The 24624-nt window shown below is 44.6% G+C and overlaps 1 long non-coding RNA gene across 1 annotated transcript; it reads right to left on the bottom strand.

The window, feature by feature from the left end:
* Positions 1-226: 226 nt before the first annotated feature.
* On the bottom strand, positions 227-23104 carry LOC129051117 (uncharacterized). Its single transcript, XR_008515177.2, has 3 exons — positions 23031-23104; positions 22241-22352; positions 227-648 (listed from the first exon to the last, which is right to left on the bottom strand). It is a non-coding gene; the product is annotated as an uncharacterized LOC129051117 (long non-coding RNA).
* Positions 23105-24624: the final 1520 nt, after the last annotated feature.

The following is a 24624-nucleotide window of genomic DNA, read 5'->3' as shown; positions in this document are numbered from 1 at the left end:
TCCCATCTCCTTCTGCCTGCTGTGACCTAGCCACACTGGCAGCCGCATTGGATGGTGCCCATCCACATTAAGGATGGGTCTTCCTCTCCCAGTCCACTGACTCAAATTTCAGTCTCCTCTGGCAATACCCTTACAGACACACCCAGAAATAATACTTTACCAGTTATCTAGGTGTCCTTCAATCCAATCAAGTTGACACCCAATATACATTGGTGCAAAAGGAATTAGGGTCTTTGCCATCACTTTTAATGATGCGCCAACCTATATTAACCATCACACAGAGACAGGCAGATTCCAGCTCAAAATCAGGACAGAGGAAACCTCTTACTGGTTGCATTATCATTCCTGAGTCTTCATGCATTCCTTTTGTCACGTGTTCTTGTGGGGTATATCTCCCTACCCCATTGGCGTTGCTCTTGGCCGTGTGACTTGCAGTGGAATTCTGTTAGATGTGATATGAGCAGAGGCCTCCGATGTGCGTGTGGTTTGGCTCATCCTCCTGAGAGCTTGTGATCTGTCAGAAGAGTGCTCAGGTGGATTCTGGTGTCCAGAGAATGTGTAGACACATAGAGCAGACTTGAACCCAATTGGAACTAAGCTCTACCAAGCCCTCAGCTTGAAGGAGAAACATCTGAGCCACACGCAGACCTATGAGCAAGAAAATAAACTACTTGTTATTTTAAGCCATTGAGTTTTGGGATGGTTTGTTACACAGCATTATAATTGCAACAGCTAACTAATACACTGTCACCGAAGGTGATTAGCCCAGGCTTAAGATAATCTGGTAAGGCATTACAAAGGGCATCCAGCATTGGGTAAGAGTTAGGGCTAGAGCATCTTTAAGGTTTTTTTGAGCCTCTGGACCCTGTGGTTTTATGTTCCAAAGGGAGTTGTGGTTAACTCTGCTTGTTGGAGGCTGGTACTTGGAATTCTAGGAGGCAGGATCAATATAAGATTAAAATTTCAAGGTCCACACGGACCAGCTTTGCACCTCCCACCTCATCTAGGCATTTCATGTACCAGTCAAGGTCCAATCAGGATTACATACACCACTCTAAATTTTTAAAGCAGAGGGAATGTTTTTTATAGGAATTTGGTTACACAGGTAATGGAAAAACTGAGAAACCAAACAAGGAATGATGAAGAAACCCAGAGGTTAGCAAAGTCAGGAAGTTTAACTACGTGTGGATGGAGGAACAAAGAAGAGAGGTGGGTCCTTGACCCCAGGGGCTGGGGAGACCCAGCGGGAACCGCAGCCAGGGGAGCTGCCTCCTGGGAGCTGGAGCCTCAGAGGAGACAACACCTGCTTCCTGGACTCTGCTTGAAGCAGAGAGGGAGGGAGATGTCCCAACTCCGCTCCTCTTGCCCTTCAATCCCCTGCCAGTGTCTCCCACTGGCTGAACCCAGCTGACACAGAAGCCTGGAAAATGCTGAGGTCAGCACCCCCCTGAGACACAGAGAAGGGCAATGGCACAGCATAAGGGATGGATTTGGCAGCAAACAGACTGTGGACCAGCACTTCTCTCCCGTACATGCCTTTAGCAACCTTGGCCTCCTTGGCAGATGGCCTCACCGTCCACCCAGCTGCTCGGACAGACTCTGGGAGCATCTGCTCCATCCTCTCCACATCCTTACACCTCCGTTATCACTAATCCAGCTTGTGGACTCTTCTCCCAAACGCAAATAGATAAATATCCTTCTCGCCATTTCCTATCACCTCCCAGGTCCCTGCAGCAGCCTCTGCTGGTCGCCGAGCCCCCATGTTCTCCATGTTGTCTGTTGCTCATCCATTCATTTTTATTTTTTTGAGACAGAGTCTCGCTCTGTTGCCCAGGCTGGAGTGCAGTGGCACGATCTCGGCTCACTGCAAACTCCATCTCCTGGGTTCAAGCGATCCTCCCACCTCAGCCTCCCAAGTAGCTGGGATTATAAGCGTGCACCACCACACCCAGCTAATTTTTGTGTTTTTTAGTAGAGACAGGGTTTCACCATGTTGGCCAGACTGGTCTTGAACTCCTGACTTCGAGTGATCCACCCATCTTGGCCTCCCAAAGTGCTGGGATTACAGGTGTGAGCCACCACACCCGGCCTGCCCATCCATTCTTTACCTGGCAACTGGAATGATATTTTCCAAATACAAATCATATCATTTCATCCCTTTGGTTAAAACCTACCAATAGGCTTCAAATCCAAACTCCTTTGTGTCATGTGGCATCTCTTCTGCTGCCATTTCAAGCTCAGCTTATGCAGTTCTCCTCTGTTCTCACTGTGTTCTGGGCACTCACTAGCTTTTACACAGCTCTTAGGGCCCAGCAAGATGTTTTTTGCCCCACGGCCTTTGCATCTGCTGCCTTCTCACCTTTGACCGTAATGAACCACTTGTCCTCACCCTCATGTTTTAGTGGGCATGTCACCTCTTCAGAGATGCCTTCACAGACCACCCTAACGTGTCCCCATGTGTTGCTATCCACCCCATCTGTAAGTTTTTTCTTTTCCTTTTTTTTTTTTTTTTTTTTTTGAGACAGAATCTTGCTCTGTCACCCAGGCTGGAGTGCAATGTCACAATCTTGGCTCACCGCAACCTCCATCTCCCAGGTTCAAGTGAGTCTCCTGCCTATGCCTCCCGAGTAGCTGGGACTACAGGCACCTGCCATCATACCCAGCTAATTTTTGTATTTTTGTAGAGATGGGGTTTTACCATGTTGGCCAGGCTGGTCTTGAACTCCTGACCTCAGGTGTTCCACCCGCCTCGGCCTCCCAAAGGGCTGGGATTACAGGCGTGAGCCACTGCACCCGGCCCCTTTAAGATTTTTTCATAGTTCTGGCGATGTGCTGCAGTTCTTGTATTTACATGTTGCCCTGTGTACTCTTTGTTTCCCAGACTGGAATGTAATCCCCAGGAGGGCAGGGCCTTGCCTGGCTTGTTCACTGCTGTGTTACTTGCTCTTCTCTCCATGGCTGCTACAGAGGTGACACTCCACAAATGTGGTTGAATAAAAGACTAAATTCAGATGAGAGGAAGGGACTGAGAGGGGCCAGGTGGCCCAGTAACATTCAGCCAGACCTCTGGGGAAAGAAAAGAAGTTGACATTTCCGTGGACAGCCAAGGGTCAGTGGCCCGATCTTTGTATGGAAAGACTGTGGAAAGGCTATATCGAGTGTTTGCAAAACCAGGCTCCTGCTGTCACATCACACTAGAGGGTTTGAGGTGGAGGAGTAGAAAGGTGCTAAATAAAGCCAAATTCTCATTGTCTGCGGTCTTCTGATTACCAGGCACTTAGGCTGCAGTTACACAGTCAGCAGTGATGAGCTGTAATTGCAGGCATTTTCCATGGTTATTTTTTCCCCTGGAAAGATAAAGTGATACCTGTAATTTCCCAAAAGATACGCTCCAGGCTCCCATCCCCAGGCAGAGGCTGAGTGGCCTTCATTACCCGAGAAACAGGAGCTTTTCTTGCACCTTCCTGGTGAGTAGGTGGGCCGGCTGGGGGTGAGCGGTTCTGTGTCCTGGTCTAGATTCTGGCATTTGCTTCCCAGGTGTTGCTGGGCCTCAGCTGGCCTGTCTGGAAGATGGAGGCTGTGTTGGGTCGTTAGAGAAGTGAGCTGGGGGTTGGGGACTGAGTCCCAGTGAAGCCCAAAGACACTGAAGGAGGAGCTTCCAGGAGCTGTGATCCGAGTAGCAGGGAAGAATCCAGAAGGCTGGGAGTCAGCCTTAGCCACAGGCGCTGGGTGACTTGTAGTGACTTCCATCTAATCCTTGGTTAGAGGCTACTCTCTTCATCCTAGGACACAGCCAGAAAGAGGGTACAGTGCCACCTTCTCCTGAACTTTCCCCTGTGCCTCCTCAGCTCCTGGAGATGAATCTGAGCTTCAGAAGCCCCTCAAGTTCTCCAGCTTCATCCCAGCCCTGTTCGCTGGAGTCCTCGTTCTGGCTATAAGATTGCCATCAGAAGTTTGGAGCTTGGAAACTGCCCTGTGCCACTGCCCAGCAGTTGAGAGGATGGGAAGAGGAGGATCCCCTGACCTTGCTGCCTAGGAGACTCTGTGCTCCTAGCTCCCCTGGTTGTGACCGTGATTGAGCTTTCCAAGGGGACCCTATGACGTGCTGACCCTGTTGATTGTACGGTGTTTTGGTGGGCCGCGCTCAGTGGGTTTCCTGTGAGTTGGGCTGGGGCCTGAGGAGCTGTGTACAGTCTTATTTCAATGAGAAGGTGCTTTCCAGTTCCAAACAGCAGATGTTTCAAAACACTTTTTGGAGCCCAGCCTATTTTCAGACTGGGGACAGCCTGTGCTGGCTTCTGGACTTAGAAAGACAGGCAGGCAGAGGGGAGCAGGGATGTCTGGCTTGCTTCTCTCCTGCCAGCCACCCTGGCTGCTGGGATCTCTGCTCCAGGCCACTTCTGAAGCAGACACGATCCCTGATTACACTGTGCTCTGTCCCCGAGCAGGCCTGCCTGTCACCGGAGGGTTTCTTGGGCTGGTAACACAGGGAAACCTAACATCAAAAGCTCTGAATCATGTGCCACCCTCTCTCTTTTTTTCTTAACCTAGACCCACAAGGGGAAGACAAATTCCCCACCTGGGTGTAAGTGATGAGTCATTCCTCAAAGGTCTGCAGAAAGATTTATCTACTGAGCAGGCAGTCTGCTGCCTGACCTGCATCTGCTCCGCCCCACCTGTGATCCAGGCCAGTCAGGAGACGGTGCCCTGCAGGCTCCCACTGTGACTACACTGATGCCATCTTGCCTCAAGCAAGGTCATACATTTCCCATCTCTGCCCCCAGGCTCCTCCAACCTGGAGGATGCTGGTGGGAGCTTCTAGGGCGCTTGTCTGGTCTATGAGCATCTGCAGCCAGGCAGTGCGGGGGCAGTGGGTTATTGCCCCCGCCCCTAGTCCTACAGGGCACCGTTCTGGGCAGCATTCTGTGCCATTCATTCTTCAGAGGTCCTGGAGGAAGGAGTTCCTGCTGCTCACAGTAGTGGTCTCAACAGCACTCCTGTGTTGGCTTTCTTCTGTCCCTATGTCCCCCTCTTGTTCTTTCATTACTGCTCCCTGGAGTGGCCTCTCAGATAGGACACCCCTACTGCAAATGTCCTCATCTCAGGCTCTGCCTTGGGGAGAGCCTGGCAGGCTCAGACACCTATATTTCAGGGGGTCTCCAGGAGAAATACAGAAATAAAGTGGGGCTATGGTTTCCAGGTGCCAGGCTAGTTCTGAGTCCTGGTTGGTATTCTCCCAGGGACTCAGCAGGGGATGAAATGCCTGCAGCCTGATCTTACCTGTCTCTTCCATTTGGAGTGGGAGGAGGCAGAGAAGACTTGGCACTGACCTGAGTTCCTGGAGCTGGGCTCAGTGGGGTCAGGAGGTGGCCCACGGCCTGGCCACTTTGACGTTGCACAAGGCACGGCTACGGATGGAGCAAGGCAGCACTCTGGCCTGGCTGAGCATGGGAACGGCTAAAGTCCTGGCCATGTGGCTTGATGGCTGGAGCTCCATCATTTTCCCCAGCTCCAGTGGGGACCCTGGGCAGCCCCGGAGCCAGGATAATCTACTTCGCTTCCATTCCCTCTTTTGGTTTCCACTTTCCTTGTGGTTTCTCAGTCTGATCCGCTATGTTGGCCTGGTGCATGAATTTCTCATTGCTGCTGGAATCAAGATCTGCAACTGGGTGGCCTCAAGCACAGAAATGCCTGGTCTCACAGCTCTGTGGGCTAGAGTCTGAAATCAAGGTGTCGGCAGGGTTATGCTCCCTTGCCCCTTCCTAGCTTCTGGTCTTTTCTGGTCATCTGTGGCATTGCCTGGCTCCATAAGGATGCATGTATAATGTATCGTTCCAATCTCTGTCTCCATTGTCATATGGCTGTCTTCTCTCTGTGTCCAGATTTTCCTCTTTGGCTAAGGACACTGGTCATATTAGATTAGGGCCTGACCTAATGACCCCATCTTCACTTGATTGCATCTGCGGAGACCCTATTTCCAAATAAGGTCACATTTGTAGGTACTGGGGTTTAGGAGCCCGATGTATCTTTTTTGGGGACATAATTCAACCCATAACACTGAGTGTATTCCTGGTACATTGGCAACTGGGCTGGGCTGGGCTGTCCCAATCGATTAGCCCTGTTTCACCCAGCCCAGGTGATCAAGATAGTGGCACTGCAGGGTGGACAGAGGCGGGCACAGGTGAGAGACAGGGAGTGCACGGGACAGGCTGGGCATGGATGTTGCGGGGGGGAGCAGGGACCAAGAAGAAAAGTCAGGATGCCTCGGCTTCAGGAGTTTTTTTTTTTTTTTTTTTTGAGATGGAGTCTCCTTCTGTCGCCCAGGCTGGAGTGCAGTGGCACCATCTTAGCTCACTGCAACCTCCGCCTCCTGGGTTCAAGCAATTCTCCTGCTTCAGCCTCCTGAGTAGCTGGGACTACAGGTGCATGCCACCATGCCCAGCTAATTTTTTTTTTTGTATTTTTATTAGAGACAGGGTTTTACCATATTGGCCAGGCTGGTGTCGAACTCCTGACCTTGTGATCCACCCGCCTCGGCCTCCCAGCCTTCAGGATTTATGTCTGATTAATTGTTTGAAAGTGCTGCTAGCATTGAAGTGGAGCAGACGGGGGTATAGTGACAAGTCATAAGACCCAGCTTCCTCCCTGGGCAGGTGGAGCCCTCATGTCATAATAGGTGTTCCGGCCTTCAGGATGGCGTCCAGCTGTTCAGGGAAGAGTCTCCTATAAGCCCCTTGAAACCTTCTTTGAAATAGGATGATCCACCACCCTGGCTTGCGAGGATTTTCCTGGTTTCAGCACGGAAAGACCCGCATTCCTGGAATCCACTCAGTCTTGGGCAAACCAGTCCTTTTGGTCACTCCCTTGGGGAACTCAGGGAGCTCTGGCCGGGCAGTGATAAGAAAAACATCAGGTCAATAAGAATTACACCCTGGTCACCAAGGAATGTGTGTGCCACAGCCGGGGCATTCCTGGTGGCACGAAAAAGGAGGAAGTGGCCTGAGAAGGCGAGACAGGTTCTGCAGGGGAGGTGGGGTGGCGGGGGGAGGGAGGACTCAAGGCCAGGGAGCAAGGGGTACACCCCCTTCCCTCTCTCTTAGGCGAAAGGCAGCCTGGTCTCATCAAATTTAGATTAAAAGAAGTCATTTCGTTGGAATGCCTGCTGCTCTGAGAGGCTGCTGTATTTCTCAGTCTCAGGCACTCCCGCCTCGTCTCTGCATGTGCGGACTCCCGGCCAGCCCTTCATCTCCCTCAATGCCCCTGCTTCTGCCTGGCTTTCCTAGGCAGGGGCCTTGCCTGGGGGAGGGAAAGTGGATTTTCTCTCTGATTCCTAATTTCTCCTTTGTTCTCAGACCCATAGTCTCTGAAGCACCCCCTGGGTGATGGGGCCCATATTATAGGGTAGAAGACCTTTTGGGTCTCAAGAAGCTGCCCAGACCCTGGAGGCCACCTCAATCCCTGAGTAGCTCCAGGCCCATCATTGCCCGAGAGCCCAAACAGAACCCAGTGTGAGTGTGTGTGGGTGCTGGGATGAGGTGGGGGTGGAGCGGGTGCCAAGAACAATGGCTTCATTAAGAGGCTCCCACAAAACAGAGATTTTCCAAGGCTAATGTTAATTGCAACCTGCAAATGCAAACATTTCTGGGATGATGAGGAATCGCACAGGAGGGGAAGCTGAGGACCTTGTCAGCGGAGCGCAGCCGGGGAGCTGTGGCCGGGCTGCCTGGCTCCCAGTAGGGCCATCCCTTTGTCCATTTTATCCCAGAAGTGCAGGGTCCCTGAGTGGGCCTCTGAGTGTGGGGCAGCCCCACAGCTGCCCTCTGAGCAAAATGCTGGGTTTGTCTTAAGTGTTCCCATCAACTTTCAGAAGGTTTTCCTTGTGCTGTTTAGGCTGGGGATATGGTTTAGGTTTGGGTTACTGTACACCTGGACAGCGATTCCCAGGGAGGCCGGAGAACAGCATGCGGAATGGGAATAAACGAGGTGGGACAACAGCCTCCTTCCTTCCTTCCTTCCTTCCTTCCTTCCTTCCTTTCTTCCTTCCTTCCTTCCTCCCTCCCTCCCTCCCTCTCTCCCTCCTTTCTTTCTTTCTTTCTTTCTCTTTCTTTCTTTCTTTCTCTCTCTCTCTCTCTCTTTCTTTCTTTCTTTCTTTCTTTCTTTCTTTCTTTCTTTCTTTCTCTCTCTCTCTCTCTTTCTTTCTTTCTTTCTTTCTTGTTTTCTGAGACAGGGTCTGGCTCTGTCACTCAGGCTGGAGTGCAGTGGTGCAATCATGGCTCACTGCAGCCTCAACCCCCCAGGCACAATCGATCCTCCCATCTCAGGCCCTGAGTAGTTCGGACTACAGATGAGCACCACCATGCCTGGCAAATTTTGTTTATTTTTTGTGGAGATGGAGTCTCACTTTGTTGCCCAGCTGGTCTCAAACTCCCAGGCTCAAGAGATCCTTCTGCCTTGGCCTCCTAGAGTGCTGGGATTACAGGCATGAGCCACGGCGCCTGGCTACTTCTTTTCTTAAAGGCTTGATCTATGCTTTCACTCAAGAAGTACTTATCGAGCATCTGCTATGTTCCAGAAACAGATGTAGTCATTTGGGATGTATCAGCGAACACAACGGACAACTGTTGCTGCTCTCGTGGGGCTTACATTCTAGTGTGGAGCTCAACCTAACCATGATCATAATAACTTAGGAAGCCATGTGGATCGTTAGAAGGCTACAGTGATATTGAAAAACAAAGTAGAGCAGAGAGTAAAAGGAATAGGATGATGGGGAAGGGACAGGATGGGGAGTAGGTTGCAGAATTAATAATGTGGTCAGGGGAGGACTCGCTGCGGAGGTGGGATTGGAGCACAGCTTTGGAGGAGGTGAGCCATGGTTCCCTACGCAAGCCCTGTGGGTGGCCCATCTTTGACTTGCACCAGGCAAATGATGCTTCCTGTTTCTCAGCGCCCAAGCCCTCCTCATTCAGGACCTCCTGCGAGAGGAACTCAGGAACAGGTTCCCTGCAGGGAGATGAGCCTGTGTCCTGTCCACCTTGGTTCGAGGCCTCAGATGGAGACAGTCCTCTAAGAAGTTCCAGAATGGCTTCTTGGGATTTTTGGAAGCCACTCCCTCTTCCTGGCCTAGGTGGCTTTGCCTTCATTCCCTGGCATGATCTCCCTCCCCTCCATTTCCCCCCACCTCCCCCCCACCAATATGAGGACATCCCACAATAAGTGCATTGAGACTTATGAGTTTATGCAAACGCATTCAAATAGCTGCAGTGCACTATGGAAGCAGCCATAATCCTTTAGTGTGCAATCTCTATCTGTGGCCCCAGTGGCCGTCTCTAGCTTAGCCACTTCCTAACAAACCTTTATGCAGAAAGGAGGTGGGGAGGGCAGGAGCGGGGAGAGGCTCAGGATGGGGCACCAGCTGCAGAGGTTAAACTCACAGCCAGCAGGGTTGTGTGTCCCCACTGCTGCTCCATGTTGGGGATGACAGCAAGGCCTGAGGGGCTGATGTTTCTCCTGGGAACAAGGGTTCTTGATAAGGTTGGAGGGTGGTTATACAGCTCCTACTCTTACCAGAAGGCATCCAGGTCTGAATCTGGCTAGCAGCCAGGAGGCTTCTTTCCTCCTGGGCAGGGCCATCCTGGTCCTGGGGCTAATTTCCCAAGGAGAGTGGACAGAGTGAGAATCGACTCAGTGCTGGGAATAGGTGACGCCAGTTTTACGATTTACTCAAGATCACACAGACAGTGAGGAGTAGGGCTGAGATTTGAACCCAGGTTTCTCTAAATGAGGAGCTTGCCCATGTATCCAAAGCCTCCTGCTACTTCCAACCACCATCTTGGGTGTGGCATCTGTTGCACCCCAGCTGTCTGAAACATGGCTAGGGACCTCCCTGTTGCCCACGCCTGCACAGGGTGGGATCTGTGATGTCAGAGCCATCTGTCATGCATAGGCAGCTTCCTGCTTCCTGGATCCTTTTCTACTCCCCATCCTCCTGCATCAGGAATCCCCTGCCCACACTCAGGGCTCTATGCCATGCCCAGAGCATGTGGCCGGTGCTGGGCTATGTGCACACAGGGCCCTCGGCCCGATAGGCGCTGACTCCGGGCCTTTCTGGGAATTGCCCCTTTCCCTCCCCTTCCCCTTTTCTACTTTAGACCTCACTTTGGCCCTTCTTATGAACCAGGGAAAGAAGTAGCCTCTCCTGGTAGGAAACATAATAAGATCTATGGGATTTAATAAGATCATCCAAGACTTGGCACCGTGGCAGTTTTCCAGTGACATTCGTTCTTTCGGGAGGTACATTTCCTTCTCCTTAATCCACTGTTTCTTAAGCAGGTGACCCACTCTGTGTTATTACAGGCCAGTTATTATTTCCATAAATCCTTCTGCCTCCGCTTCTTCCATTTACATTAAATATAGTCTCTGTTATGGTGCCTAAATTAGCTTTCATACACGGAAATCTTTGTATTATTTAAAAGGGATGAAGACATCGAGTGAGGCTGGGGAAGGGGAGGGGAAATGAGGGAATGGAATGAAGTTTTCGACCCCAAATAGGGGAAGGGACCTGGGCTCACTGCTCCATGGGATGCTCCAAACCCTATAGAATGTGGGCATCTCTGAGTCCTTTCATCCATTCATTTGTGTATTTGGTAAATGTTTGTAGAAGATCTGTAGTGCCACAGGGGTCAAAATGATGGAGATACTGTGTGATTTTCACTATATGCCGTTCTGGACAAGACAAAACAATGAAGACAGTTAAAAGATCAGTGGTTGCCAGGGGCTCATGGGGAGGGCGGAGAGATGGATAGGTGGAGCACAGAGTTTTTTTTAGGGGAGTGGAACTATTCTGTATGTTATGGCAATGATGGACACATGTCATTCTACATTTGTCAAACCAGCGTAACACAGAGCAAACCCTAATGTAAAATATGGCCATTAGTTAATCATAGTGTATCAATATTGGTCCATCAATTGTAACAAGTGTTCCATACTAATACAAGGTATAAATAGCAGGGGAAATGGTGGGGGCAGGGAGAAAGGGGATTGGGGAAATTTGTACTTTCCAATCTTTTTTTTTTTTTTTTTACAAACTTAAAACTGCTGTAAAAAAAAAAAGTGTGTTAATTACAAAAAAAAAAAAAGGCTGGAGAGAATGTGCTAGCTTGTGTCTGGCAGCCTGCTGGGGAGGCAGTAATGTACCCATCTGTTCATTTTCTCAAAGGATTTATGGCACACTGTGCATCTGTTTTAAGTACAAGGCACTGTTCTAGGCACTAGGGATACGTTAATAGATAGGACAGTCCCCAGATTCCTGGGGTTTATATTCTAGAGGAGGGGCGTTTGGTAACCAGCAAGCCACCAGATAAGAAAATAAGATGAGTTCAGGTAGCGGTAAGTACCATGAAGAAATTAAGAAGGGAACGGGACGGAATGGCTGTGTAGGTGGGAAGCCAGGGGCAGTGTCTGCATTGAATATTATGTTTGATCCCCTAAATTTCTTCTCCATCCTTCTCCACTCCATGTCCAGGGGCTGACCTATAGCAGAGGGCTCCCTTGCCCTCTGAGTTCCGATTCAGTTTGCCCATGGGGAGCACTGGCAGGGACAGGAGGGAGGAAGGAGAGTGAAGCGGGGTTTTATTTCCCGGCTCTCATCCTGACAGATCAACACTTTCTGGAAAGGGCTTCCCCTTCTCCTCCCCCACCCCTTTCAGGCCCAGGGGCATGAGCACCAGGCACTGTGTTCTATCTAGTGGGCTCTCTACACTCTGGCCTCGGCTTTGGAAATGGTCTCTTTCTGAACTCACCTCCATTTTCCCTGTTTCGCCTGCCATCCCTTTTCTGCAGGAAACCTGATCCATGGAGCCTCTCTTAGGAACACAATCCTGCAAGGATCTGGGAAAGAACTCTGGAAATGGTGGCAGGGGGTGGTGGGCGCGGGGGAACACAAATGCAAAGGTTCCCAGGGGTATGAGCTTGATGTGCTTGTGGAACTAAAAGAAGAGCTGGTGAGGCAAGAGCAAGGTGAGTAAAGGAGAGAGCCCTGCCAGGTAGGGTCCTGTCTAGGTAGGGCCAGATCTTCTAGGGCAGGCAAACCAGGCAAAAACCATTAGGTTTCCCATTGTGTCGTGTTCTGTTTTTGCTTTTTTTTTTTTTTTTGGTGACAGGGTGTCACTCTGTCGTCCAGGTTGGAGTGCAATGGTGCAATCTTGGCTCACTGCAGCCTCTGCTTCCCAGGCTTAGGTGATTCTCCCACCTCAGCCCCCTGAGTAGCTGGAACTACAGGCACATATATCCATCATGCCTGGCAAATTTTGGTATTGTTTTGTAGAGATGGGGTTTCGCCATGTAGCCCATTCTGGTCTCCAGCTCCTGGGCTCAAGCGATCTGCCTGCCTTGGCCTCCCAAAGTGCTGGGATTACAGTCGTAAGCCATGGTACCCAGCCTGCTTCTTTTTAAACTTGTGCTTTTGTAGCACTTTTAAAGGTAAAATTAACAAAAAAAGGAAATGCACAGATCTTAAGTGTACAATTTGATGAGTTCTGACAATGGAAATACCCATGCAACCGAACCTCTCTCCAATCAAAGTATAAAAATTCCCTGTGCCTTTTTCCCGTCAATCCCACTCTTTCCAGAGGCAATCACAGCTCTAATTTCTATTACTATTGATGAGGCTTGCCTGATCTTGAAACTCATATAAAGGGAACAGTACAGCAAGTACTATTTTGTGTCTTTCTTCTTTTGCTCAACACAGTATCTATGAGACTCATTCATGCAAGTTTGTACCTATCAGTAGTTTGATACCTTTAATTCCTAAGTAGTATTCCATTGTATCAGTACACATAGAATTAATAAAGTACAGGCCGGGGCACAGTGGCTCATACCTGTAATCACAGCACTTTGGGAGGCCGAGGCGGGCAGATCACCTGAGGTCAGGAGTTCAAGACCAGCGTGGCTAACATGGTAAAACCCTGTCTCTACAAAAATACAAAAATTAGCTGGGCATGATGGCAGGTGCCTGTCATCCCATCTACTTGGGAGGCTGAGTTGGAAGAATCATTTGAATCTGGGAGGTGGAGGTTGTAGTGAGGTGAGATTGTGCTATTGCAGTCCAGCCTGGGTGACAGAGCAAGACTCCATCTCAAAAAAAAAAAAAAGTACATACATACATACATACACATATACGTATAATTAGTACATGTTGGTATATATATTTTCTCTCTATATTAATATGTACTATCTTTCTGTTGATAGATATTTGGATTGTTTCTGGTTTGTGGCTTTTGTAAATGATGTTGCTGTGAATTTTCTTGTGCAGGTATTTCTTATGGACATTTGTTTTCCTTTCTCTTGAGTAAATACAGCTATGGTTTAAATGTTTGCATCCCCTCCAAATTCACATGTTGAAACCCTAATTCCTAAGGTATTAGGAGTTAGGGCCTAGTTTTAGAAGTGCCTCCTAGTATTAGAAGGTAGAGCCTTTGGGGGATGACTAGATCATTAGGGTGCCCTCATGATACGTATCCCCTAATAAGAGGCCCGAGAGAGACCCATGTGAGGAGACAGCAACAAGGTGCTGTCTGTGGCCAAGAAGCCAGTGATACAATCTGCCAGTGCCTTGATCTGGGACTCCCAAGCCTCCAGAATTGTGAGAAATAAATTTCTGTTTATAAGCTACCCAGTTTATGGTATTTTGTTAGAGCTACTCGAATGGACTAAGACAATATCTGGAAGTGCAATTGCTGGGCCATAGGATAGGTAAAAGTTTAATAGTTTTCCAAAGTGGTTGCACCACTTCACTCTCCACCAGCAATGGATGGAGTTCCATTTGGTCCACATTCTTGTCAACACTTGTTATTCCTTCTGCTTTTAGCTTTATAGTTGTATCAGTCGGTTCTCACACTGCTATAAGGCCACACCCGAGACTGGATAATTTATAAAGGAAAGAGGTTTAATTGACTCACAGTTATGCAGGGCTGGGGAGGCCTCAGGAAACTTACAATCATGACAGAAGGTGGAAGTAAACATGTTCTTCTTCACATGCCAGCAGCAAGGAGAAGTGCAGAGAGAAGTGGGGAAAACCCCTTATAAACCATCAGATCTTTTGAGAATTCACTCATTATCATGAAAACAGCATGGAGGTAACTGCCTCCATGATTCAATTACCTCCCACTGGGTCCCTCCCACAGTACATGAGGATTATGGGAACTACAATTCAAGATGAGATTTGGGTGAAGACACAGACAAACCATATTAATAGTTTTATCTTTTATGTTAAGGTCTATGATTCTTCTCAAACTAATTTTATTTGTGGTATAAGGTTGGAGTTCAAATTTTATTTTTTTATATGAATATCCAGTCATTCCAGCACTGTTGAAGATATTTTTTCCTTAAATTGCCTTGGTGCTTCTAAAAAATCAATTGACATGTGTGAGTCTATTTCTGGACTCACTATTCTACTGCATTGATTTATTTGTCTATCCTTATACCAATAACATATTGTCTTGTAGCTTTATAGAAAGCCTTAAAAACCAGGTAGTATGAGTCCTCCAATTTCCTCCCTTTTTCAAAATTGTTTTGGCTATTCTAAGTCCTTTGTATTTCATATAGATTTTATTTTATTTTGAAAAAACTGTACGCAGCACCATTCCCTGTTTATTCTCAGCACCAACAAGGGAAGAATGTGACTTAAAAGTAGCTCTGCCCAGGGCTTGTCCAACGGCTTCTGTGAGGTTTCCTATCAGTCTATGCAGTCATCTTCCTCATTGGTGCAGTTAATAAGGGTTTCCACCCTCCTAGTGAAGGGCTCCTGAACTCTAGTTCACAAGTTTATTTTATGCAGAGGAGAGGAAAGAATTAGATATATTGATTCTTCCTCATTTAAACCATAACTTGATTAAAATACAAAAAATGGGAGGGGAAGAAGGGCCAATAGAGCATACACCATGCTGACATAGAGACTTTATATTTTAGTCTGAGTTAAGACTCATTAAAAGCCAACAGATAAATTTTAGAATGACATTATTTTCTACAAAATGCCTGCTGGGATTGTGATAGGGATGTTGAATCTATGGATCAATTTGAGGAATTATATCTTAAAATACAGAGCCTTCCAATCTATTAACATGATATGTTGTTTCATTTATTTAGGTCTTTTTAGATTTTTTTCAGTTGTGTTTGTAATTATCAATGTAGAGGTCTTGCAAATGTTTTGCTAGATTTATTACTAAGTATTTTACATTTTTGGATGCCATTGTTAATAGGATTTATTGCCATTTTATTTTCTAATTATTTGCTGATAATATATATATATATAAATTAATGTTGGCCTTTGTCCTTCAGTTTTGTTAAATTAACATTTTAGTTCTAGCAGATCTTTTTCTTCAGTAGATTAGTTTTTTTTTTTAAATGTAACCAATCATGTCACGTATGAAAAAGAGAGTTCACTTCTCTCCCAATAAGTATACTTTTAATTTCTTTTCCTTATCTTATTGCTCTGGTTAGAACTCCAGTTCAATTTTAAGTAGAAGGGATAAAGGCAGAAATCTTTGCATTTTTTTTCCCAATCTTAGGAGAAAAGCATTCTGTCTTTCACCATTAAGTATGATATTAACTATAGCTTTGTTGTATATGCCCTTTATTTGCTTGAATAATTTATCCTTCAATTCTTAGTTTGCTTTTTCTGAATCTTTTGAGATCTTGTGCTTATTCTTCTTTAATTCATTAATATACTGAATTACATTCCTTGGAAATTGCAGTGTTGAGCCAACCTTGCATTCCTGGGATAAACTCTACTTGGTTGAGTTTATACATTCATATGCATGAAATGTGCTATACATTTTATATATTGCTGGATTTGATTTACTAATTTTGTTAAGAGTTTTTTTTTAAAAGCTATGCTTATAAGGGATATTAGTCTGTAATATTATTTTCCAGGTTTTTGGTACAGAGTACCATAAAATGAATTGGGAGTATTCCCTTACCCTCTACTTTCTGAAAAAGCTTTATGTAAGTTTTATGTATTATTTCTTTTTTAAGTGTTTAATACCATTACCAGTGAAGCTATCTGGGCCTAGCATTTTCTTTGCTGGAAGATTTTTTTTTAAATTAGGATTTTAATTACTTAAGTAGGGATATAGCTATCCTCATTTTCTATTTTTTTCTTGAGTCTGCTTTGGTAATTTGTGTTTTCCAAAGAACTTGTTCTTTTCATATAAGTTGATAAATATTTTGGCATAATGTTGTTTATAATATTGTTTTATTATCCTCTGAGTTTTTGTAGGATTTGTCCCTTCTTTCACTCACTGGTAAATTATGCTTTCTCTTATTTTCTTTTATTAAAAAAATTTATTAATTATATCAGTCTTTTAAAGGAAGAATATTTGAGCTTTGTTAAATTTCTTCATGGTTTGTCTGTTTTCTATTTAATTTACTACTTCTCTTATCTTTTTTTTTTTTTTTGAGATGGAGTGTTTCTCTGTTTCCCAGGCTGGAATGCAATGACTCACTGCAACCTCCAATTCTCATGCAAAGCAATTCTCATGCCTCAGCCTCCCGAGTAGTTGGGATTACAGGCATGCACTACCACACCTGACTAATTTTGCATTTTTGGTAGAGACTGGGTTTCACCATGTTGGTCAGGCAAACTATTAACCTCAGGTGATCCATCCACCTCAGCCGCTCAAAGTGCTGGGATTACAGGCATAAACCACCATGCCCAGCCTCTCTTATTTACTTTGTTTTGCTTATTTGGTTTCAATTTTCTCTTCTTTTTCTAGCTTCCAAAAGTAGAAACCTAGATATTTGATTTTTAAAGCTTTCTTCTTTTCTAATAAAGGCATTTAAAGGTACAAATCTCTCAACAATCACTGCTTTAGTGACATCCCACAGTTTTTTTAAAATGACTTTATTGAAGTACAAGTTGTATACAACAAAATTCACCCATTTTCAGTCTGTGATTCACTGGGTTTTGACTAATGTTGTTACTCATGGGTCCACCACAACATCCAAAGTATAAAATATTCTCATCGCCCCAAAAAATTCCCTTGTGGCTGTTTTAGTCAATCCACTCCAACTGCTATGCCAACCAGTGGTTTGTTTTCTGTCACTACAGTTTTGCCTTTTCTAGAATTTCATATAAATAAATTATGCAGCTTGTAGTCTTCTGTGTCTGGCTTCTTTCACTATGAATAATGCTTTTGAATTTACCCATGTTATTGTATGTTATCAGTAGTTTGTTCGTTTTATTGCTGTGTAGAATCCCATTTTGCACCACAAATGGTTTATCTGTTCTCTTGTTGATGGGTATTTGGGTTGTTTCTAATTTGAGGCTATTATAAATAAAGCTCTTACAGACATTCATTTACAAGTCTTTGTGTGGATATATGCTTTTATATCTGGTAGAAAAAGATATTAGAATCACTGGATCATATTGTAAGCATGTGTTTGACCTTTTTTTTTGAGATGGAGTTTTGCTCTTGTTGCCCAGGCTGGAGTGCAATGGTACAATCTTGGCTCACTGCAACCTCTGCCTCCTGGGTTAAAGCAATTTTCCTGCCTCAGCCTCCCAAGTGGCTGGGATTATAGGCATGTACCACCATACCCGGCTAATTTTGTGTTTTTAGTACAGATTGGATTTCACCATGCTGGTCAGGCTAGTCTCAAACTCCTGACCTCAGGTGATCCACCCACCTTGGCCTCCCAAAGTGCTGGGATTACAGGCATGAGCCACTGTGCCTGGCCGACCCCTTAACTTTCCAAAGCAGTCGTACCATTTAGCATTTTAGAGTAAATCCATTTTCTGTTACTCCATCTTGGCCAGAAGTGGAACTATTATGTGGATTTAAGCAGCCAGTTATCTTTTGAAGAGATTGAAAAATGGATATTATAGATACCCACATATTAACCATTTCTGACATTCTTCCTTTGTGTAGATTCAGATTTCCATCTGATATCCCTTTCCTTCTGCCTGAATATCTTCCTATTACATTTCTTAAAGTTCAGAACTGCTGGTGAGGAGTTCTTTCAGCTTTTGTATGTCTGAAAAAGTCTTTTTTTTACTTTTACTTTTGAAATATATTTTCACTAACTAAATATTACTAGTTTGACAGTTATTTTCTTTCCCTTCTTTAAAGATGTCATCCCACTGTCTTCTGGTTTGCACAACTGTTGAAGAGTCTGCTGTTATTCTTATCTTTAATCCTCTTCAAAATGTGTCTTTTCCCCTCCGGCTTGTTAGCACAACTTTTAAGCAATCTGATTATGTGCCTTGGTGTGTGTGTGTGTGTGTTTTAATGTTTATTCTGTTTGGGGTTTACTGAGCTTCTGGATCTGTGGGTTTATCATTTTCATCCAATTTGTAAACAGTTTGATTATTCTCGCTCTCTCTCTTTTTTTTTTTTTTTTTTTTAGATGGAGTCTCTCTCTGTCACCCAGGCTGCAGTGCAGTGGTGTGATCTCAGCTCACAGAGGCCTCCTGGGTTCAAGCAATTCTCCACCTCAGCCTCCCGAGTAGCTGGGATTACAGGCATGCACCACCATGCTCAGATAATTTTTTATATTTTTAGTAGAGACGGAGTTTCACCATGTTGGCCAGGCTGGTCTTGAACTCCTGACCTCAAGTGATCCACCCAGCTCAACCTCCCAAAGTGCTGGGATTACAGGCATGAGCCACGACGCCTGGCCAATTATTCTATCTGCATATTTTTTTTTTGGAGTTTCAATTACACATAGGTTTAAAACATTAATACCATCCTGCAGGTCACTTATTTTCTGGTTGTTCTCTTTTTTTTTCTATTCTTTTTCTATCTGTGCTCAATTTTAGATAGGACCTACTGCTCCACTTTCAAGATCAGTGATCTTCTGCAGTATCTAATCTGCTGTCAGTCCCCTCAAATGCATTTTTACTTTTTCTTTTGGATACTGCATTTTTTGTGTGTCTAAAAGATATTTTGGGGATTTTACATATATTTCATTTCTCTATTCATCATGTTATTGCGTTTTTTTGAGTCTCTAGCCCAGGGGTCCCCAACCCCTGAGCCACAGATTGGTACTGGTCTGTGGTCTGTTAGGAATGGGGCTGCATAGTAGGAGCTAAGCAGTGGGCCAGCAAGTGAAGCTTCATCTGTATTTACAGCTGCTTACCATTGCTCACATTACCACCTGAACTCCACCTCCTATCAGTGGCAGCATTAGGTTCTCATAGGAGCACAAACCCTATTGTGAACTGTGCATGTGAGGGATCTAGGTTGCATGCTCCCTATGAGAATTTAATGCCTGATGATCTATCACTGTCTCCCATCACCCCCAGATGGGACCATCTAGTTGCAGGAAAACAAGCTCAGGGCTCCCACTGATTCTACATCATGATGAGTTGTATAATTATTTCATTATATATTACAATGTAATATAACAGAAATAAGGTGTACAATAAATGTAATGCACTTGAATCATCCTGAAATCATCCCCCACAGTGTCCGTGGAAAAATTGTCTTCCACAAAACCAATCTCTAGTGCCAAAAAGGCTGGGGACTGCCACTCTAGCCTATTAAAGTATTTGTCATCATTTTTAAATGCTTTTATGTCTTAATGCCATTTTTTTTTTGTAATTTCTTGCTCTGTTTTCTCTTCATCATGGGTTACATTTTTCTACATCTTTTCATGACTTGTTATTTTTGATTAAATGTTGAACATTGTGAATTTGTGCTGGATTTTCTTTCTTTAAAATGTTTTGGATTTCGTTCTGGCATACAATTAAATTAACTTGGATCAGTTTGATCCCTTTGAGGCTTGCTTTTAGTCTTTGTTCAGACTTTTTCAGAACATCACTTAGTCTAGAGCTAATTTATCCCCATTACTAAATCAATACCTTTCTGAGGACTCTATGAGATCCTGTGTGCTATGAAGTCCTGCCACCCTGGTTTGTGGGAAAACAAGCTTGGTAAACATTCCGAGACTTATGTGAGCTTTAGGAATGGTTGAATCCACTGCTTTCAAGTGGTTCCTTCCCTTGCCTCATGGAATTTTACTCCCCACACAGGCAGATCAAGGCTTAGCTAAAGATTTGCAGTGACTCTGGACATCTTCTGCACGCTCTCTCTCTTTGTGTCTCCTTTCTGCCCAGTGTTATGCCCCCAATTTCGGTCCCTCAGCCTCCACAAACTCCAACATTTCTTTTCTTATCTTAGCCAGACCCTTTGCTCTGTTTGAGTTCCTCCTTGCTTTGCTGAGGCTTGGAAATCCTCTTAGCTGTAAGCTGGGGCTTACCTTGTTTGTTCTTTTATTTAAGGGATCACTGTTATGTTCTGTCCACAGTCCAGTATCCGAAAACAGCTGTTTTTTATATTTTCTCCAGTTTTCTGGTTGATTAAAATAAGAGGGCAATTCTTGCAGCAGTTACGTCTCCATGAGTGGAAACAGAGTTTTTCTCATTGATTTTCATGTATTTTCATTATGACTCAATTCAACATGTTTTCTTATTTTCCTTCCGTGGATAAGTATGCTGTAATATTTTAATGTTTCAAGTTTATCAAGACTAATGTTGCAGAATATAGTCTATCTTGGTGAATATTCCGTGATAATTTGAGAAGAATGTGTGCTCTGCAATTGTTGGATAGAATGTTCTATCAACATCGATTCGGCCAAGTTGATTGATAGTGCTATTCACATCTTCTATGTCCTTTGATTTTTTTTCTAGTTGTCCTATCAAGTATTGAGAGAGAAGTGTTAAAGTTTCCAATTATGATTGCAAATTTGTCAATTTCTTTATATAGTCTTGTTAGTTTCCTTCCATATATTTTGAAATTCATATCATTTCTGAAATGAAATGATACATACATTTTAGGACTGCTATGTCTTTTTGATGGACTTATCCTTTTATCATTATGGAATGTTCTGTTCTATCTGTGGTAATATTCTTCATCTTGAAGTTTGCTTTATCTCATGGTAATATAGAGACATCACCATTCTGATGTTTATTGTTTGCATGATATATCTTTTTCATACTTTTACTTTTAACCTAGGTGTGGTATTTAAAATACATCCCTTTTATTTTAAATAGTAAGTTACCCAATCTGATAATCTTCCCTCTTATTTTGAGTTTTTAGTCCATGTATACTTAATGTAATTATTGGTATTATCTTATGTAGGTCTACTGTTCTGTTGTAATAGTTATCCATTGCTGTATAACAGAGTACCATAAATTTAATTGCTTAAATAGCACATATTTATTATCTCACAGTCTTTGTGGGTCAGGAATCTGGGCATGGCTTAGCTGCTTCAGGATGTCTCACAAGGCCACAATCAAGGTCTTATTAAAGGCTAGAGTCTGATCTGAAGGCTTGACTGGGGAAGAGTTTATTTCCAAGGTCATGAGGTTGCTGGTAGGATTCGGTTCATCTCAGGCTGTTGGAATGAGAGCTTCAATGTCTTGCTGGTTGTTAGCCAGAGACTACCCTCAGTTCCCTGCCCTGTGGGCTCCTCCATAGGAACGCTCACAACTTAGAAGTTTGTATCAGCAAAGTCAACAAAGGAGAGAATCTGGCAATACAATGGATGTCATGGAAGGCGCATCCTGTCATCTTTCTGTATTCTATTGGTTAGAAGCAAGTCATAAGTCTTGCCTACATCCCAGAGAGTGTCTTACACAAGGGTGTAAATTCCAGAAGGTGGGGATTTTTGGGGACCATCTTAAAGTCTATCAGCCACACCTAGTATTTTGTTTTCTGGTTGTCTTTTCTAACTTGTTTTTTGTTTTTTTCCTGCCTTCTTGATTAAAAAAAAAATTTAATTTTAAGAACTCAATTGGCTTTTTATCTAGATTTCTTTGTCTATTTTTGGTGGCTGTTCTACACATCCTTAACCTATCACAGTATATTTAGAATTAATATTGTAACACTAAACATGAAATATAAAAATCTTAGTACAGGAAAATTCTATTTACTCTTTTGTGCTACTGTTATTATGTATTTTACAACTACACATATAATACATCCCAACTTACAATGCTAATATTTTTACTTTAAACAATTAGCTACCTTTCAAGAAATATAGCTCTCAAAATTCTTTTTAAGGGAGCACATGAGGAAACAACCTTTCTGTTGTTGTTATTGCAGGATTGTCTGTAAATATTATCTGAATATGGCATTTCAGTCTTTTAAAATCTTATGATTCAAAAGCATTCTCCTAGAGGAGACGGGTGGGTGTGTGTGGGGTCACTGAAACTCCTGGTGAAGTGGGAGGAGAAGGTTACCTGAGTAAGAAGAGACTCTCCCGTGACACAGGCTCAAATAGTTGAGTCACCTCTGCTTTACGGTAACCTGGTAGCTGGAGGTAATATAGCTGAATAGTCAGCAGCCTCAGATCTGGAAACAGACAGTCCTAGTTTAATCTCAGCCATGCCACTTTCAGCTATGTGCTGTTGGCCATATTCATTGGCTGGTCAGAGCCTTGGTTTTGTTATCTATCATACGGGTATAAATTGTGAGGATTAAATAATATAGTATATATTAGTGGCCAGAACAGTGCCTGGTATACCATAAGCACTTAATAAATGTCAGCAATTCTTGTTCTCATTATAGCTGCTTTCACACTGGAATCAGGAACTCAATTCAGCAGGGGCTCCCCACATCTAAAAAAGGGGCCAGTCTTGCCTTATCCGAGGCTGGGAGCTGAGTTGAGGTGGAGAGAAGGTTGGCATCTGGGCCTTGCGTTGGAGCCCAGAGACCATTGCTCAGTAGAGGCACCAGGCCCTGGTGTCTGCCTGGACCAGCAGGGAGGAACAGCAGAGCTTCATGGAAGGGTGGAACCAGAGAAAGCTGAGCAATGAAGGCAATTGCTGCAGCCTGGTCCTTAGAAAGTGGAGCCAGGCGAGGACACCAGCAGCTCTTTGTTACTTCAGGTCAAGGATCTGGGATATTCACACCTTTTTTGGTTGTATTTTAATCCCCATAGAGTAGGTTCTGGGTTAGTGGTTCTCCAGATGTGTAGAGTTAATAGTGGGGTGGTAGTTGGCCTCCAAGATAGCGGCCAATGATTCTCACCTCGTGGTATTCACACCCTCTTGTCGTCTCTCCCACGTCAGGTATGGCTGACCTGTATAACCAATAGGATATTGTGGAAATGATGGTGTGTGACTTCCGATGATGTCATAAAAGACACTAAAGCTTCTCTCTCTCTTCTGGCTCCATCTGGGAGATGCCAGCTGCAATGTCATGAGTTTACTTATATAGTCCTATGGAGAGCCCACACGGCAAGGCACTGAGGCTTTCTGCGAACAATCAGCTCCACGTGAGTGATTGAGTCCTCTTGGAAGCAGACCCTCCAGCTCTAGTCAAGCCTTTGGCTTTGGAAGCAGACCCTCCAGTCCTAGTCAAGCCTTTGGCTTACTGCAGCCCTTGCCAACATTTGACTGCAGCCTCGTGAGAGACCCCAAGCCAGAACCACCCAGCTAAATCACTTACAGATTCCTGACCCTCAGAAACTATGTGAGATAGCAATGTCTGTTCTTTTAAGCTACTTAGCTTTGGGGATAATTTTTAATTATTTATTTAATTTATTTATTATTATTTTTTTGAGATGGAGTCTTGCTCTGTCACCCAGGCTGGAGTGCAGTGGCGTGATCTCGGCTCACTGCAACCTCTGCCTCCCGGGTCCTAGCTCTTCTCCTGCCTCAGCCTCCTGAGTAGCTGGAATTAACAGACTCACACCACCACACCTGGCTAATTTTTATTTTTGGATTTTTAGTAGAGATGGGGTTTCAGCATGTTGGCCAGGCTGGTTTTGAACTCCTGACCTCAAGTGGTCCGCCTGCTTTGGCCTCCAAAAGTGCTAGAATTACAAGTGTGAACCACCGCACCCGGCTGGGGGTAATTTTAAAATATAGCAATATATAAATAATATAGGTGGCATTGAGGAAAAAAAGAGCTAATGCTTAAACAAATTTTGGGTTAAATAAAAATAACAGTCTTCTTTACTGTAAGACTTCTCAAAAGCCTTTAACATGAATGTGCAAGGGAATGACATAGCGTTCAGGCCTTCTAGAATTTACTTGACTGCAGGCCCCCTGGTCTCTATATACCACCCCTTCCCTTTGGTTTTTGCAGAGCATTTCTGGGAACTAGTTTGCAGGAGGCACACTAGGGGTGACGCTACCTGGGGTGGCTGGTGGGAGGAGAAGGGATACTAGTTCACCTCTCCAAGGCTCAGTTTCCTTATGTGCAAAAAGAAAGAGTTAGATTTAAGAATATTGGGACTCTATTTCTGCTCTATCATTTTAACGCTGAGGCTGGGTGAGGTGCACACTCCCTTACGTCCTGGTCATTCCTCAGCCTATTAGGTGCAATTGGGAGAAAAATCCAAGCCAGATTAATCAAGGTATACAGAAGTTATAGATATGCTAATGCTTTATGTTAATGACTGATGAGAGTGGTTAATTGGAGATGGCAGGAAGGTGCAGAGTTGTGAAGAAATTTCAGTTCTTAGAGAAAATATTGTATTCAAAGAGCTTAAGAATGATTAATGGGGGTTCTGGAATTACAAAGAACAGCCGGTAGAAACTATTTGGAACAGAAATTGCTCAGGGGGAGTAACCTTGGAGAGACTGCAGGACAGGTTGGGAGGTTTTGTGAGCAGAAC

Source organism: Pongo abelii, chromosome 19 (genome assembly GCF_028885655.2).
Source record: "Pongo abelii isolate AG06213 chromosome 19, NHGRI_mPonAbe1-v2.0_pri, whole genome shotgun sequence".
In the NCBI taxonomy this organism is placed as follows: Eukaryota; Metazoa; Chordata; class Mammalia; order Primates; family Hominidae; genus Pongo; species Pongo abelii.
Note: the sequence above shows the minus strand (reverse complement) of the source record. Positions and strands in the feature narration are given on the sequence as shown.